This window comes from Crinia signifera, chromosome 5 (genome assembly GCF_055691185.1).
Source record: "Crinia signifera chromosome 5, ASM5569118v1, whole genome shotgun sequence".
NCBI lineage: Eukaryota > Metazoa > Chordata > Amphibia > Anura > Myobatrachidae > Crinia > Crinia signifera.
This window is the reverse complement of record NC_139221.1, coordinates 2,966,165-2,982,894: the sequence shown is the minus strand read 5'-3', so window position 1 is coordinate 2,982,894 and position 16,730 is coordinate 2,966,165. Positions and strand designations below refer to the sequence as shown.

The 16,730-nt window shown below is 44.2% G+C and overlaps 1 protein-coding gene across 3 annotated transcripts in view; it reads right to left on the bottom strand.

The window, feature by feature from the left end:
- The window catches only part of SLC4A2 (solute carrier family 4 member 2), a 255,691-nt gene that overhangs the window by 228,505 nt on the left and 10,456 nt on the right, over positions 1–16,730 (bottom strand). Inside the window, exon 1 of one of the 3 annotated variants that reach the window (XM_083186514.1) lies at positions 241–971. The exons of the other annotated variants lie outside the window; for them this stretch is intronic. The gene's annotated coding sequence lies outside the window, so the exon portion shown is untranslated. Of the gene's footprint in view, positions 1–240; positions 972–16,730 lie in introns of those variants that run through there. 3 annotated transcript variants of the gene reach the window in all.

The window sequence follows — 16,730 nt, the reverse complement described above, 5'->3', positions numbered from 1 at the left end:
ATATGGAAGACAAAAAACATCAAAGAGCTCCGCCCTCGTGTAATACTGTTATTTTAACTATAAAGGTCAGAAGGTAATCGATATCTTATATATGATGGGTAATATGATCGGGGGGTTCCCCCTCTCAAAGCACTCACACTATTGAGAAATGATTGAAGCATATCACAGTAAGATCAAACGACCTCTTATTCTGTATGGATATTAGATAGGATCGGGGATTCCCCCTTTCAGGTTACTCACTCTCTTTTGACTTGAAAGAAGCGAATCAAATGGTCTTGCTCTGGAAAATGAAGCCAGGACTCCGCCAAAATGAAAATGTAATTGATCCTTTATTTATATAATTGTAAGCCTAAATACATGAGCTAGCTGACGCTCCAGAGGTCCAGATGGTAAGTTCAATGGGGCCCCGTGAATGGTCCCTCTGGTAGCTGTCAGATCGCCCAGATAAGTATAGCTGGTCCTAACAAAGTCACTACCAATGCGTTTCAACCTCCAGTGTGAGGTCTTTTTCAAGGTACCAGTGACTTCTATGGACCAGGTTTAAATAGCCCTCCTAACATCATTCCCGTCACCTGCGGGCTAATTGGCCATCTGTATAGTGAATATGTCCGCCTAATTTCCTCCTCAATTCTTACTAAATATACATGTTCCCAGGTGCAGGGATCCGTGTAGGAACTTCCTGTAGTCCCGTTGCCTCCCCCGGATGTGACGCGGCGGGATTGTGACGTGCAGCGCCGGAAGTGTTATTCTCTCTCTGCCTGTGTCTGTGCGTTTCCGGTAATTCCACTCCCACCGCCGGAAGGGTCACGACGGGCTGATAATGTGCTGCTCTGCTATTTCTTCCCCTCCCAGAAGTAATGTGGGTTCCATCTAAGTTCCGGTCGGCAGCCATCTTGGTCCACCTTATTCAGTCATACAGTCTCTCCATCTTGCTCCTCTAAATTCTTCTCTTTAGCGCATCTCCGGATCTTTTCCCCATGATTTCGAAAATGAAAATAACTAAATGGCAGTACCGGTGGAGGTTCAGCGGATGCAATATATAACATGTGGTTAAAATTTACGTGATATTTAAAAGGCAGAAAAAGTGCAATGTGTCAGTTGTGCATCATCAGAGAAGGGTAAATCTTATCTTTAGAGAAACCATTTGATTTCGAAATCTTGATTCAATCCTTTTGGTTCTAGTGTGTTCAGCTTAAAGATCAGTTCCATTTCTTTTTTTTGCCAGCCGTTTTTGTATGTTCTTATCCCTTTCTGTCGCTTGAACTAGTTTTATGCCCCAAAAGCCCAAAACTTGATGTGTGGAGCACTTATGATGTTTTTAAAATGGGATGCCAGGGGGTGTGTTTCTATTTCCATGCGATGCGATTTTTTCCCTGTACGATGCACATCGTGGGAGCCGTGAAAGTACACAAGTACCATACTTCGTAATGAAGGCCCATTGGAAGTCCATATTGTCTTCTTCTGGTCTGGGTTTCGGCTGGAGTAGGTCAATTCTCTCCACCGTCATAGCATCACTCAAGCCTTTTTGTACTGTTTCTTCCTTATAACCACAGGCCAAGAAGGAATCTTTCATGGTTAGGGCTTGTTCATTAAAAACTTTCGGGTCCGAACAATTTCTCCTCAGACTCTTAAATTGTCCCCCTGGAATACTGGTGAGCCAATTTTTGTGGTGGCAACTATCAGCAAATATATATGCTGAAGAGTCAGTCGGTTTCTGGAAAGTTTTTGTGCATACTTTCTGTATGGATCGACCCTCTTATTCAGTATGGATATTTAGATAGGATCGGGGATTCCCCTTTTCAAATTACTCACTCTCTTTTGACTTGAAAGAAACGAATCAAATGGTCATATTACCCATCATATATAAGATATCGATTACCTTCTGACCTGTATAGTTAAAATAACAGTATTACACGGGGGCGGAGCTCTTTGTTGTTTTTTTTGTCTTCCATATTCGACAACAAGATCTACAACAGATGTCAACTTAGACATAAGCCCATAAACAGGGGAGTTATAGCTTTTCTTATTAGCGCTACTCTTTGGTGGAGGGCATCCTTACCTTTTTCATTGTTTCCTATTGGAGGTGTGGTGTCTCCTCAAGACCTAAATTGCGCAACAGGAACCCCACCTTCAATACAGTTCAATAAAATCACTTTGGTGGGAATTCCATCTGCGGCACGATGTTTTCTCTGAGAGAACCGTTCATCAAAATTGGAATCACTATTTGACTTAGTCGAGGAAAACTTAGATATTATAGATGACAATCTGGACAACATAATGAGAAACCTGGAAAAAGATCTATCGAAGGAGAGCCGTCTCTGGTGGGAGGTGGCAACTCTGGAAAAATACCTGGCCAATAAAATGGTACCAAGAGGTTTGATCATTGAAAAGAAAACTTTCCATCAGATTGGAAGAACATCACAGAGGAGGGCTCCTTCTCCCTCATGAGTCTGATAATTAAAGAACGTTTGAAAGAATTAAAAGCTCTAGAAAAGAAAATTAAGACGAATAAAATACGCATAGCCCCACTCAACAACATGGAGGAATATGTGGAATTTGAAGAAACCAGAGGAACTTGCCTCAAAAAAGCAGAACAAACAATAAAAGAAAAGAAAATGAGAAATTCATGAGGGATAAGAAAAATAGATAATGAAGACAAAATACCCAAAGAAAAAGACCAGACAACCCTGGTATCTACCAGAAAACAGAGGAAAAGAACGCCTATACGAAGGGACCGAACACCTACCCAACCAAGATAGAAAACAGACCCAGGTATAATTACAGAAAAACTTATGATGACAGCCAGGATGAGAGAAATGGACCGGTCTGGAGGAGAAACCCTAACAGACAGTATAATGACTGGAGAAACAGAAGATATGATGACGATAGACATTATAGACCAAGAGAGAACAGATATAACCACGATAGAAGAAGAAGTCCTTCACACCAGCGGACCAGAGATGGAAGAGGCCCTGTACACACCTCAAACAGATTTGAGGGATTCCAGAACCTGGAAAATACTCCAAGGAGACCTTTTTTAGGAGAGGAGGGTTTTCACAACCACCGGAGATGAAGAAACCGACAAAAAGGGGAACAAGAGTTGGGAGAAAACAGAAATACACTTGAAAAAACAAATAAAAGGAAAGACAGGATTCCATGGAAGGAATACATCAAGACCCCCCAAAGGATAGTGAAGGGAAGGTCAAGAGATGAAATATGCCCCATCCAACAAGATTAACGAATTCGAACTGTATATAGACATTCAGAAGTACGTGAGGAAACTCACAGTGAATACATTTTTTTTCTATCAAAAGAGACGGAAGTCGAAGTAGAGGAAGGGTCCACTTCCATATTTCGCCCCAAATCAACTTATTTCCCGGCCCATCTGAAGGGAAATTTTATAGAAACTTTTGCAGTTCAAGTAATGGATGACATAAGGAAAATCAAAACAAAAATCAATTACAACCTCACATCAAAAGAAAGAAATGCCCTTGACGGTTTGAGGAAAAATTACACAATCATTATCAAACCGGCAGACAGGGGGGGGGGGGGGGTTGTGATATTAGATGTGATCACCTATGAAGAAGAGGTATTGAAACAATTGGGAGAGGAATCCACCTATATAAAACTTAAAAAAGATCCCACCACCAATTTTAAAACAAATTTAGACACGCTTTTAAATTAATTTACAGATGTTTTAAATCCCAGAGAAATAAAATTCCTTAAAGTAGAAGATCTGCAAATTCCAGCAATATACATACTACCTAAGGTCCATAAGAACCCAGTCAAACCTCCAGGTCGCCCAATCGTTTCAGGCATTGGATCCCTCACTGCTAATCTATCCGAAATGATAGACTTTTATCTGCAGCCTTTAGTTTTTAAAAACAAATCTCACTTGAAAGATACAAGAGATATTTTAAATATTTTAGATACCATCCATTGGGAGGAGGACTATATTTTAGTGAGTGCCGACGTCAGCTCTCTTTATACAATAATAGAGCATGGAAATGGAATCAAAGCTGTAAAATCCTTTTTAATAGAATCGAATTTAAGTTCCGAGCTTCAAAATTTTATCCTGCAAGGTATTGAATTCATTTTAAAACACAATTATTTTATTTTTAAAGGGGATTTTCACTTACAAAAAACGGGCACGGCTATGGGCACCAGGTTTGCCCCCAGCTACGCGAATATATTCATGGGTAGCAGGGAAAATAATTATGTTTGGACCGACCATCCATTCAAGGCAAACCTGGTGTCCTCGTCACGATACATCGATGACCTCATTTTATTTGGAAGGGGGATCTAAAAACACTCAAGAAATTTTGTAATTATCTTAACAACAACCCCCTGAGTATTAAATTGAGTTTTGTCATCGATAAAACGACAATAAATTATCTGGACCTGTCCATCTATATAGAGAACAGGAAAATATGCACAAAAACTTTCCAGAAACCGACTGACTCTTCAACATATTTATATGCTGATAGTTGCCACCACAAAAATTGGCTCACCAGTATTCCAGGGGGACAATTTAAGAGACTGAGGAGAAATTGTTCGGACCCGAAAGTTTTTAATGAACAAGCTCAAACCATGAAAGATTCCTTCTTGGCCTGTGGTTATAAGGAAGAAACAGTACAAAAAGGCTTGAGTGATGCTATGATGGTGAAGAGTATTGACTCAAAGTCTACATATGGGAGACCAAGTGAGAACAAATTACAATAGATCAAAAGGTTTTTATAGACCTTGTATTAACTGCAGGAACACCCCGAACCCATCAGTGTCTAAAACCGAAGAATTATCCATCAATGGAGAGAAAGTAAAGATCACGGAATTTATGACCTGTAATACTGCCAATGTGGTCTATGCCGTAGAGTGTTTGTGCAAAAGATGGTATATCGGAAGAACCAGTAGACCCCTGAAGACCAGAATTGCCGAACACTTTAGAAATATAAGAAAGGGAATAGAAACACACCCCCTGGCATCCCATTTTAAAAAACATCATAAGTGCTCCACACATCAAGTTTTGGGCTTTTGGGGCATAAAACTAGTTCAAGCGACAGAAAGGTATAAGAACATACAAGATTTCGAAATCAAATGGTTTCTCTAAAGATAAGATTTACCCTTTTCTGATGATGCACATTGCACTTTCTCTGCCCTTTCAAACTGACACATTGCACTTTTTCTGCCTTTTAAATATCACGTAAATTTTAACCACATGTTATATATTGCATCCGCTGAACCTCCACCGGTACTGCCATATAGTTATTTTCATTTTCAGAATCATGGGGAAAAGATCCGGAGATGCGCTAAAGAGAAGAATTTAGAGGAGCAAGATGGAGAGACTATATGACTGAATAAGGTGGACCAAGATGGCTGCCGACCGGAACTTAGATGGAACCCATATTACTTCCGGGAGGGGAAGAAATAGCAGAGCAGCACATTATCAGCCCGTCGTGACCCTTCCGGCGGTGGGAGTGGAATAACCGGAAACGCACAGACACAGGCAGAGAGAGAATAACACTTCCGGCGCTGCACGTCACAATCCCGCCGCGTCACATCTGGGGGAGGCATCGGGACTACAGGAAGTTCCTACACTGATCACCGCACCCGGGAAGATGTATATTTAGTAAGAATTGAGGAGGAAATTAGGCAGACATATTCACTATACAGATGGCCAATTAGCCCGCAGGTGACGGGAATGATATTAGGAGGGCTATTTTAAACCTGGTCCATAGAAGTCACTGGTACCTTGAAAAAGACCTCACACTGGAGGTTGAAACGCATTGGTCGTGACTTTTTTTAGGAGCAGCTATACTTATCTGGGCGATCTGACAGCTACCAGAGGGACCATTCACGGGGCCCCATTGAACTTACCATCTGGACATCTGGAGCGTCAGCAATAGTGTGAGTGCTTTGAGAGGGGGAATATATATATATATATAAGATATCGATTACCTTTTGACCTGTATAGTTTTTTAAAATAACAGTATTACACGAGGGCGGAGCTCTTTGTTGTTTTTTGTCTTCCATATTCGACAACAAGATCTACAACAGATGTCAACTTAGACATAAGCCCATAAACAGGGGAGTTATATCTTTTCTTATTAGCGCTACTCTTTGGTGGAGGGCATCCTTACTTTTTTAATTGTTTTCTATTGGAGGTGTGGTGTCTTCTCCGAGCCCTCACCATCACCTGCTGCTACATTGCGCAACAGGAACCCCACCAAACCCCCCCTTCTCTACCGTTGCTCGTGTACACCCAGTTAGAGACCATTGCACGTGTACACTCAGTTAGACACCATTGCACGTGTACACCCAGTTAGACACCATTGCACATGTACTGGGTTAGACACCATTGCACATGTACACCCATTTAGACACCATTGCAGGTGTACACTCAGTTAGACACCATTGCAGGTGTACACCCAGTTAGACACCATTGCAGGTGTACACCCAGTTAGACACCATTGCAGGTGTACACCCAGTTAGACACCATTGCAGGTGTACACCCAGTTAGACACCATTGCAGGTGTACACCCAGTTAGACACCATTGCAGGTGTACACCCAGTTAGAAACCATTGCAGGTGTACACCCAGTTAGAAACCATTGCACGTGTACACCCAGTTAGACACCATTGCACGTGTACACCCAGTTAGACACCATTGCACGTGTACACCCAGTTAGACACCATTGCACGTGTACACCCAGTTAGACACCATTGCACGTGTACACCCAGTTAGACACCATTGCACGTGTACACCCAGTTAGACACCATTGCACGTGTACACCCAGTTAGACACCATTGCACGTGTACACCCCAGTTAGACACCATTGCAGGTGTACACCCCAGTTAGACACCATTGCAGGTGTACACCCCAGTTAGACACCATTGCAGGTGTACACCCCAGTTAGACACCATTGCAGGTGTACACCCCAGTTAGACACCATTGCAGGTGTACACCCCAGTTAGACACCATTGCAGGTGTACACCCAGTTAGACACCATTGCACCTGCTTCTCACACTACTTACCCTAACTCTGTATTTATCGTCTATTATCTTTTTAGACACTCTCTTTCTGAAATACACTGTGGTACCAGAGCCATGGTTCCCCAATCCTGAGCTTTACCTATTCACTCTGCATGCCTTCTGCCCCCTAGCAGGGTGTGTTGTGGCATGGGCCACAGTGCAGGGGTGCAGGTGGAGGGAGGATAGGAGGAGGGAGGGGACTACTTTGTCCATTCTCTTTACCTGCTGCCTCGTGTCCTGACCATCCCTGCCATGCTCACTTCTTGCCGCACCTCGTGCACCTGTCTGTCTCCTCCTCCCTCTAGATTGTAAGCTCCTTGGAGCAGGGCCCTCCTCCCTCCTGTTCTCTTCTTACATTTCAATTACAGCTCTCTTAGGGGCCCATTTATTAACAATATGTTTACTAAAATAATGTGATGTGGGGTGTTTTCGCACCTTTTTGCATCATTTTAGTTTCAGCATTTATCCCCACAAACCTAATTATCACAATTAGCTTAGTAAGCAGATCGCATTTCACATAATTATAAGGGGAAAGAGATCTACTCATATTTATTAATCTTCAATTGTAATATGAATTCGGCAGGCTGCCTAGTGATAATAACACCAGGTTTGTGATCAGACTGTTCTGTCCGCGCCTTCACCTCCTCTCTACACTGACAGCTAGAAGACTCCCCATGCAGATTACTACTTTGTATAAAGCAGCCTACCTCCGTGCAGAAGCTCCTCCAATCAGGCGCTGTAGTACAGAGGCGTCTCCTCCTCCTCCCCCTCCCTGCTGCCGGGGACAGGAATGTACAGCAGAAGAGCCCACTGGGTCCTGGCTCCCTTCCACAGCAGCAGCAGCAGCAGCACTGGGGTGGAAGGATGGCGGACATGGGAGAGACAGAGCTCAGATGCTGCAAATGTATGCCTCATTATTTATATGGTTTTATAAAAATATATAGGAAAGCACATGCCCCCTCTCCTCCGATCAGCTGCCCCAGCTCCTGCTTGCTTTATATTAGCAATACGGGGCACAGGAGAAAGGGACATAGTATATTGGCAAGGCCGGTATACGGAGCGCCCTGGGGGGGGCAGCCCGGCGCTCACACGCTCCACCAGGGGGGGTTTGATGCGGCCGCCGCGTCGCTACATGGGGTATTGGGGGGTGTGATGGTGCCGGGTGATGCTCCACGGGGGTGGCGGTTGATGCAGCAGCAGCCGCACCGAGTCACTCCGGGGGGGGGGGGGGGCTGCTCCCAACTTCCGCCCTGCAGTGGCCGGCACCCTAGACAAATGCCTAAAGCTGCATAGTGGTGGCACCGGGACATATATGGTAAAAGTGAACTAAGGTTCTATTAGCTGCATATACGCACTATGATTACAGGCCATCACATGGCGATAAAAGCAGGGGGAGCAGAGACGGTCCTGCTAGCTGAATAATGACACATTAATGCGAATTTAAAGAAAATTGCAATGCGAATTTAATCGTTATTTTCACCTTCTGATTAAAATTTATTTGAGAGTTTTAATAAATGTTTCCCTTACTCACCTACCATCTATACCTGTATCTCTTCTCACTCACTTCCCTATATCTCAGCTCTCTTACTCACCTACCATCTATACCCGCATCTCTTCTCTCTCACTTCCCTACATCTCAGCTCTCTTACTCACCTACCATCTATACCTGCATCTCTTCTCACTCACTTCCCTACATCTCAGCTCTCTTACTCACCTACCATCTATACCTGCATCTCTTCTCACTCACTTCCCTATATCTCAGCTCTCCTACTCACCTACCATCTATACCAGCATCTCTTCTCACTCACTTCCCTATATCTCAGCTCTCTTACTCACCTACCATCTATACCAGCATCTCTTCTCACTCACTTCCCTACATCTCAGCTCACTTACTCACCTACCATCTATACCCGCATCTCTTCTCTCTCACTTCCCTACATCTCAGCTCTCTCACTCACCTACCATCTATACCTGCATCTCTTCTCACTCACTTCCCTATATCTCAGCTCTCTTACTCACCTACCATCTATACCAGCATCTCTTCTCACTCACTTCCCTATATCTCAGCTCTCTTACTCACCTACCATCTATACCTGCATCTCTTCTCACTCACTTCCCTACATCTCAGCTCTCTTACTCACCTACCATCTATACCTGCATCTCTTCTCACCCACTTCCCTACATCTCAGCTCTCTTACTCACCTACCATCTATACCCGCATCTCTTCTCACTCACTTCCCTACATCTCAGCTCTCTTACTCACCTACCATCTATACCTGCATCTCTTCTCACTCACTTCCCTACATCTCAGCTCTCTTACTCACCTATCATCTATAACAGCATCTCTTCTCACTCACTTCCCTACATCTCAGCTCTCTTACTCACCTACCATCTATACCCGCATCTCTTCTCACTCACTTCCCTATATCTCAGCTCTTACTCACCTACCATCTATACCCGCATCTCTTCTCACTCACTTTCCTATATCTCAGCTCTCTTACTCACCTACCATCTATACCTGCATCTCTTCTCACTCACTTCCCTATATCTCAGCTCTCTTACTCACCTACCATCTATACCTGCATCTCTTCTCACTCACCTCCCTACATCTCAGCTCTCTTACTCACCTACAATCTATACCCGCATCTCTTCTCACTCACTTCCCTACATCTCAGCTCTCTTACTCACCTACCATCTATACCTGCATCTCTTCTCACTCACTTCCCTATATCTCAGCTCTTACTCACCTACCATCTATACCCGCATCTCTTCTCACTCACTTTCCTATATCTCAGCTCTCTTACTCACCTACCATCTATACCTGCATCTCTTCTCACTCACTTCCCTATATCTCAGCTCTTACTCACCTACCATCTATACCCGCATCTCTTCTCACCCACTTCCCTATATCTCAGCTCTCTTACTCACCTACCATCTATACCAGCGTCTCTTCTCACTCACTTCCCTATATCTCAGCTCTCTTACTCACCTACCATCTATACCTGCATCTCTTCTCACTCACTTCCCTATATCTCAGCTCTTACTCACCTACCATCTATACCCGCATCTCTTCTCACTCACTTTCCTATATCTCAGCTCTCTTACTCACCTACCATCTATACCCGCATCTCTTCTCACTTACTTCCCTACATCTCAGCTCTCTTACTCACCTACCATCTATACCTGCATCTCTTCTCACTCACTTCCCTACATCTCAGCTCTCTTACTCACCTACCATCTATATCCGCATCTCTTCTCACTCACTTCCCTATATCTCAGCTCTTACTCACCTACCATCTATACCCGCATCTCTTCTCACTCACTTTCCTATATCTCAGCTCTCTTACTCACCTACCATCTATACCGGCATCTCTTCTCACTCACTTCCCTACATCTCAGCTCTCTTACTCACCTATCATCTATACCTGCATCTCTTCTCACTCACTTCCCTACATCTCAGCTCTCTTACTCACCTACCATCTATACCTGCATCTCTTCTCACTCACTTCCCTACATCTCAGCTCTCTTACTCACCTACAATCTATACCTGAATCTCTTCTCACTCACTTCCCTATATCTCAGCTCTCTTACTCACCTACCATCTATACCCGCATCTCTTCTCACTCACTTCCCTATATCTCAGCTCTCTTACTCACCTATCATCTATAACAGCATCTCTTCTCACTCACTTCCCTACATCTCAGCTCTCTTACTCACCTACCATCTATACCTGCATCTCTTCTCACTCACTTCCCTACATCTCAGCTCTCTTACTCACCTACCATCTATATCCGCATCTCTTCTCACTCACTTCCCTATATCTCAGCTCTTACTCACCTACCATCTATACCCGCATCTCTTCTCACTCACTTTCCTATATCTCAGCTCTCTTACTCACCTACCATCTATACCTGCATCTCTTCTCACTCACTTCCCTATATCTCAGCTCTCTTACTCACCTACCATCTATACCCGCATCTCTTCTCACTCACTTCCCTACATCTCAGCTCTCTTACTCACCTACTATCTATATCCGCATCTCTTCTCACTCACTTCCCTACATCTCAGCTCTCTTACTCACCTACCATCTATATCCGCATCTCTTCTCACTCACTTCCCTATATCTCAGCTCTTACTCACCTACCATCTATACCCGCATCTCTTCTCACTCACTTTCCTATATCTCAGCTCTCTTACTCACCTACCATCTATACCTGCATCTCTTCTCACTCACTTCCCTATATCTCAGCTCTCTTACTCACCTACCATCTATACCCGCATCTCTTCTCACTCACTTCCCTACATCTCAGCTCTCTTACTCACCTACTATCTATATCCGCATCTCTTCTCACTCACTTCCCTACATCTCTGCTCTCTTACTCACCTACTATCTATACCTGCATCTCTTCTCACTCACTTCCCTATATCTCAGCTCTCTTACTCACCTCCCATCTATACCCGCATCTCTTCTCACTCACTTCCCTACATCTCAGCTCTCTTACTCACCTCCCATCTATACCCGCATCTCTTCTCACTCACTTCCCTATATCTCAGCTCTCTTACTCACCTACCATCTATATCCGCATCTCTTCTCACTCTCTTCCCTACATCTCAGCTCTGTTACTCATGTACAATCTATACCTGCATCTCTTCTCACTCACTTCCCTATATCTCAGCTCTCACTCACCTACCATCTATACCCGCATCTCTTCTCACTCACTTCCCTACATCTCAGCTCTCTTACTCACCTACCATCTATACCAGCGTCTCTTCTCACTCACTTCCCTATATCTCAGCTCTCTTACTCACCTACCATCTATACCTGCATCTCTTCTCACTCACTTCCCTATATCTCAGCTCTTACTCACCTACCATCTATACCCGCATCTCTTCTCACTCACTTTCCTATATCTCAGCTCTCTTACTCACCTACCATCTATACCTGCATCTCTTCTCACTCACTTCCCTATATCTCAGCTCTTACTCACCTACCATCTATACCCGCATCTCTTCTCACCCACTTCCCTATATCTCAGCTCTCTTACTCACCTACCATCTATACCAGCGTCTCTTCTCACTCACTTCCCTATATCTCAGCTCTCTTACTCACCTACCATCTATACCTGCATCTCTTCTCACTCACTTCCCTATATCTCAGCTCTTACTCACCTACCATCTATACCCGCATCTCTTCTCACTCACTTTCCTATATCTCAGCTCTCTTACTCACCTACCATCTATACCCGCATCTCTTCTCACTTACTTCCCTACATCTCAGCTCTCTTACTCACCTACCATCTATACCTGCATCTCTTCTCACTCACTTCCCTACATCTCAGCTCTCTTACTCACCTACCATCTATATCCGCATCTCTTCTCACTCACTTCCCTATATCTCAGCTCTTACTCACCTACCATCTATACCCGCATCTCTTCTCACTCACTTTCCTATATCTCAGCTCTCTTACTCACCTACCATCTATACCCGCATCTCTTCTCACTCACTTCCCTACATCTCAGCTCTCTTACTCACCTATCATCTATACCTGCATCTCTTCTCACTCACTTCCCTACATCTCAGCTCTCTTACTCACCTACCATCTATACCTGCATCTCTTCTCACTCACTTCCCTACATCTCAGCTCTCTTACTCACCTACAATCTATACCTGAATCTCTTCTCACTCACTTCCCTATATCTCAGCTCTCTTACTCACCTACCATCTATACCCGCATCTCTTCTCACTCACTTCCCTATATCTCAGCTCTCTTACTCACCTATCATCTATAACAGCATCTCTTCTCACTCACTTCCCTACATCTCAGCTCTCTTACTCACCTACCATCTATACCTGCATCTCTTCTCACTCACTTCCCTACATCTCAGCTCTCTTACTCACCTACCATCTATATCCGCATCTCTTCTCACTCACTTCCCTATATCTCAGCTCTTACTCACCTACCATCTATACCCGCATCTCTTCTCACTCACTTTCCTATATCTCAGCTCTCTTACTCACCTACCATCTATACCTGCATCTCTTCTCACTCACTTCCCTATATCTCAGCTCTCTTACTCACCTACCATCTATACCCGCATCTCTTCTCACTCACTTCCCTACATCTCAGCTCTCTTACTCACCTACTATCTATATCCGCATCTCTTCTCACTCACTTCCCTACATCTCAGCTCTCTTACTCACCTACCATCTATATCCGCATCTCTTCTCACTCACTTCCCTATATCTCAGCTCTTACTCACCTACCATCTATACCCGCATCTCTTCTCACTCACTTTCCTATATCTCAGCTCTCTTACTCACCTACCATCTATACCTGCATCTCTTCTCACTCACTTCCCTATATCTCAGCTCTCTTACTCACCTACCATCTATACCCGCATCTCTTCTCACTCACTTCCCTACATCTCAGCTCTCTTACTCACCTACTATCTATATCCGCATCTCTTCTCACTCACTTCCCTACATCTCTGCTCTCTTACTCACCTACTATCTATACCTGCATCTCTTCTCACTCACTTCCCTATATCTCAGCTCTCTTACTCACCTCCCATCTATACCCGCATCTCTTCTCACTCACTTCCCTACATCTCAGCTCTCTTACTCACCTACAATCTATACCTGCATCTCTTCTCGCTCACTTCTCTATATCTCAGCTCTCTTACTCACCTACCATCTATACCCGCATCTCTTCTCACTCACTTCCCTATATCTCAGCTCTCTTACTCACCTAACATCTATACCCGCATCTCTTCTCACTCACTTCCCTATATCTCAGCTCTCTTACTCACCTACCATCTATACCCGCATCTCTTCTCACTCACTTCCCTATATATCAGCTCTCTTACTCACCTACCATCTATACCCGCATCTCTTCTCACTCACTTCCCTATACCTCAGCTCTCTTACTCACCTACCATCTATATCCGCATCTCTTCTCACTCACTTCCCTACATCTCAGCTCTCTTACTCACCTACCATCTATACCCGCATCTCCTCTCACTCACTTTACTATATCTCAGAGCTCTTACTCACCTACCATGTATACCCGCATCTCTTAGTTTAGTTCTGTGTTACCTGTATTGTTCTAAGGTGTGCTATAAGTACGGCGTTGCACATGTACACAAAGGGCCTTATTCTGGTTGGAGCGGCCGGGCCGTACGCGTACGTCCCGGGATTTTTTATGATCTGCGCATGCGTACATTCGCTAATGCGCAGGCGCGAACACTCCACAACGCTTACGGCCGGGTCTCTACGTGCGAAAAAACCTATACGCGAGTGTACGGGCATTGGGGGCGGCATAGGGGCGTGATGAGGGGAGCGGCCGAAATAATGAGGGAAAATGGGCGTAAATATGGGTGTACACGGGGGTGTGCACCAAAAATGAGCGGTGCTACTACCGCACGATCGACTAAAGCACCGTTCATTTCGGACACAAAACAGGCGGCCGCCAACCGCCATCTCAAACCACCCCTACAGATACCGCATGCCAGCGTGCGCCTGGGTTAGCTAATTTACGCGGATTACTACCAAACACATACACCTGAATGTAATAAGCAATGCTGCAGTCTATTAAGTCCAAACCATGATTTCACTACCTGCAAGCCACACACAGCACTCAAACACATTGGAAGCTTATCTTTCTATACTTCTCGACATTTAAAGGTTTGTTTAATTTAAGGTAAGAATCTTTTTAAGACCTGCTTATATATGCTAAGGTAGCTATTTGCTAAACAGTTAGACACATTCACTACGTGCTTTCATAGACTTTACACAGTAGCACACTCAATCTACACAAGTCGACATGTGTCAACGTGTTCACTCTAATACAAACATAGGTTTTGTATTTATGATACAATAACATAAACCACATCTAACACCTACAAAGGATGTTTCAGCAATGTTTTAAGCCCATGCCCACTATTTTGCACATTAATTAATTCAATCAATTAATTAATTTTCATAATAATAGTTGAAAGGCAAGATTTGCAGGTCCATATATGTGAAGGGTATGCCAGCGTGCACGGACGTACGCTCACTCTCACGAGCGGTGACATAAGCTGACTTTTCTATTGAAAACAATAGGGACCCGTCCGTGCAAGCTGGCGTACGCTCAGATAGCCGCAAGAAGTCGGTGGGAAGACGGCCGAGAGACGTCCGTAAACGGTGGTGTACGCTCAATTGTACGCCAGTTGTCGGAGTGTAAGGGCTGGCCCGTCCGTGTACGTTGGCGTACGCTCAATTGTACGCCACTCCCCTTTGCCGATGTTTCTGGCCGTACGAATGCGGCAGAGTTGTGGGTGGACCTAACCCCAACGGCCGCGTACGGAGAGCGTACGTTAATTGCGAACGTACGCACGTTTGGCCGCACCGATCAGAATAACCTCCAAAGTGTGCCACCATTACACATTTACATGCAGTGAGACCCTATTACACAGGTACACAAAGTGGGAAATTTACTATTGCAAATATGTCTAAACAAATCATATTTGTACTGCAAAATACAATTTTTTTAGGCGGATTTGTGTTAACAGGATTTACTATCCTGAAAATACGATAATTCATATTCGTATTCATGGCACATTCGTATTTGTATTTACCAATACGAATGTATACGCCATCGGCAGAATACGAATAGTAATCACCATTAAAAAAATGGTGATTACTAATTTACTATTACTTCCGGCAATTAGCGGGATACGGCTGCTAATTGCCAGGAAAATACACTTCATTTTCCTGGATTATTTGCCAGAAGCCTGCACGGATCAGTCAGATCCGTCATATCAGTCAGATCCGTCATATCAGTCAGATCCGTGCAGGCTCCGGCGGCTCCTCCTCCCGAATACCACTATTAGCCGCCTAGCAGACAATCAGGAGTCACTAGTTCCACAGCAAAACCCAATGTTTTTTCTATTTTTACACCAGTTATCAGCCCGGTGGCCACCACTCCAGGGCCACTGGGGACAGCCCCAGGCTTCAACCTGGGTAGGGAAATTCTGGAGGGGACCCCAGGAACCCTGACCGGTCAGAGGGTAATGTTTTGGCCTTATATAATAAGTGTCCCCCGGCTGTGACATTATCCTTCTGGCTGGTTGGGCCTGGTGCTGGTTCTTAAAATACGGGGGACCCCTAGTCATTTTGTCCCCGTATTTTGGAACCAGGGGAACCCTACTTGATTGTTTACCTGATTTTTTAAAACCAGGACTGGCTCTGTGAGCCTGGGGCTGGTTATGCCGAGGGGGGACCACATGCCGTTTTGTATTATTATTATTATTTAAAAATACGAATTCATATCGGCAAAAGTATACAAATCCATACACCATGTGAAAATCTGAATCAGTCAAATATGACTGATTAGTAAATCCGGAATACGGCTATAAAAGCCTATGCATTCATGTTCAGGCGTATTAAGAATACAAATACAAATTTTCATATTTGTATTAGTAAATTTCCCCCAAAGTGTGCCAACATTACACATGTACACGCAGTGTGACATCATTACACATGTACACGCAGTGTGACATCATTACACATGTACACGCAGTGTGACATCATTACACATGTACACGCAGTGTGACATCATTACACGTGTACAGGCAGTGTGACATCATTACACGTGTACAGGCAGTGTGACATCATTACACGTGTACACGCAGTGTGACATCATTACACGTGTACACGCA